The following is a 2937-nucleotide window of genomic DNA, read 5'->3' as shown; positions in this document are numbered from 1 at the left end:
AGAGAGCTTTCCAGTTGACTGAGCCTGTATTTCATCGTACTAGCATTCTGCACCCCTTGTTCGTGTTTGGAGGCAGGTACGAGGCAGCACAAACTGAGGAACTCCACGTACAAGAGGTAAGTACAGTCCTCAACAAAACGAAATGGACCACCAGAGCGCATAGCCTGGCGTACCTGTAGTGCCCTCTGCGAGGAGAAGCCGTGCCATCTGGTATAGCGAGTCGCACATGCCCAAAGCTGGCCCAAGCGCTCAGTAGCTCTTCGTGTTCTGTAGAAAACCCCTGATTAACAATGATCAACGCTTAACATAATAATTCAATATGACCGTGTACTGTTTTTCTTAGTTTGCAGTAGCGTGCGCAGATCTATATTTCTCTGACGGGGAATCAATGGCCGAGGGCACTGGCGTACACCACCTCGTAGCATGTGCACGTGGTGTGCGCCCCCCCCCCCCTTTTTCGATCTGGTTGAACATCGTACCGCCGTGCGGTCATGCATCATTACTGCGTGGTGCATGTTATACCCCAGGCCAGCGGTTGTACTGCACCGGCTAAATTGCTCATCTACAGCTGAGACACCAGACGCCCATTGGAAGTGACTAACATCCGGCTGTAAAAATACACGGATAACATAATTATCTCTTCTTCCAAATGGTACAGCTGCGGAATAAGTGGCCCCTGCTCACAAGTGAGCTCGCGGTTGATACTATATAAATGCGAGTGTACTGGTACCTGTTCCTTTTTACACACACACACACACACACACATATATATATATATATATATATATATATATATATATATAGCGTCAGCTTCCGGAACACCACTGATTAGATACATTTCGTTTCAATGTCAGCCCTTAACAAAAAAAATGGCGGCAAGGAACTGGAGACAATGATTGGTTTGCCCTGCGCTTGACCTTGGTGCGACCAATCACGGAGATAAAATCCCGCGCCGACTTCTTCGCCGAGTGTACGGATTCGATCCCCAGTAGAATCAATATGGGTACGGGCGTATAAAATCCAAACTAATTCACTACAATCAAATATTCAGCGTCTTGTTTTTTATCTTTTATTGCTCTTTTCTTTTGCCCCTGAAAAGCTCAACGAGTGCCGTCATTGCAGTCGGCGGAGGGAGCTGGACGTATGAAATCGCCTAAAAACGTTATTCCGGCCTTGACATTTGCAGAGAGCGTCCCGGAGATCGCTAAGACAATTGCTGTCTACGCCATCTGCGGGAATTTAGACGCACACGTAATTTCATTCTTGTCACCGCCAGCTAGATAATCACATGGCCTGGCCAATGATGCTAATACAGTTGCTTCATGATTTGATCTACACTATTTTTATCGGATCAAACCGCAACCAAATTGGCTAGGGAACAATCATTAGAGAGTTTAAGGGAACAGTTTTTGCACATCCGATACAATACGATAGGCCCCCCGATACGAACTGCGCATATGCTGCCGCAGAAGACTCGCGCATGCGCAGTTCGTACAGGAAAGCCCATCGTACCGTATCGGATGTGAAAAAGCGGTTTACTAAAACTTTCTATTCAATGCTAGTCACTCGCTTCGCTTTTGGTAATCATACATCCAAATTTAAAGGAATTGTACGGTAAAATTTTGTGTTTCAGAGAACAACTAAATTATATTGTCATTCTGTTACGAATATCTTCTGCACAATATCAAAATTTTGAACCCTGCCCCGTACAGGTAATTCAAATTCAAACAGAGCCAAACTGCTGGGATTGCACCCGCAATACACAGACCGTTTTCGTTGGCAACAGCGAAAGCTCTGACGTAACTTCATGCAAAGAGAGCCACGACAGCTCTTGACTGCTGTCTAAGTAAGAAAACCTCCTTGTGAGAAAGACAAGGTTTATGGTACTGAAAGAAGCTCAGCTCTTCAACAATAATCTTTGTACGCATCATCAAGCATGTTGAGCAAAGCCGGAAATAAGTCAACGCCCAGGACTCAGACGTTATCATGCTTGTTGTGACGTGATGACACGACCAGCCACGCATACTTGCGATGTGTGGCGTGCAGTAGCGTTTCGAAGTTCATAATGAATTCAGGAAACATTGAGGCGCCTTTTAACGAAGTAAAGATCATATGTTATTAAATTTCAGCCTACTCCACGTGACGAGCGCAAACGCCTAGTAGTTTCTGAATTTCACAGGCTATCCCTTTAAAGTGTTCGTGGTTTGATATTAGGAGCATGAAGGTCGGTGTAAAACGCGAGATGGCATTACTTGCCTTGAAAACAAATCGTGCTCTTTTAGCCTCCCGCCATGGCTCCCACATGTGACTAGAAGGATGAAAATACTAGAACAGAAATGAAAATGAAAAGTTATCGAGCATAAAAATATTTCCCGTCATAAGCTAATCGTAGAGTTCAAGCACCCCCGAAATTGTTTTATTGTTGTTGCAAGTATTTTCACAACAGTTGGTGGTGGCGTAACGTGCGACACGTGCGTAGCTTACACATTTGAGTAATCTGTTTATGCCCGCATGCCATTTAGGACGGGCCCGAATGTTGCAGAATTATCTAGTTAGAATAATGTGTTTCACACTGGCGTAAAAGGGGCTTCGAACCATAGTGAAGTACGTTGTGTCGAGTTCTCTGGTAATTGTCGCTAAATTGTTTTTTTTTTTTTTTTTTTTTAACAAAAGAAAATACCTCTCCTTAAATAGCACAGTTTTATTTTTTATATATTTTATTCGCATAAATTAATATAACTTAAAAAGCCAAAAATGGCCACTTCGGTCTTGGTGGTGACTTCATTTCAGCTAAGTAAAACTATGAATAGAGCTCTTGTAAATTCACTGCACTGCGCCTTACTGAACCACGTTATACCTTTTACCGAGTTTTACTATTTGAAAAGAGTGTGTATTGATGTGTCCTTTTTTACACCGTTAAAAAGAAACCGCCCGAAA

Source organism: Ixodes scapularis, unplaced genomic scaffold (genome assembly GCF_016920785.2).
Source record: "Ixodes scapularis isolate PalLabHiFi unplaced genomic scaffold, ASM1692078v2 PGA_scaffold5__190_contigs__length_132052651, whole genome shotgun sequence".
Classification (NCBI taxonomy): Eukaryota; Metazoa; Arthropoda; class Arachnida; order Ixodida; family Ixodidae; genus Ixodes; species Ixodes scapularis.
The sequence above is the reverse complement of the archived record's forward strand: the minus strand, read 5'-3'. Positions refer to the sequence as shown.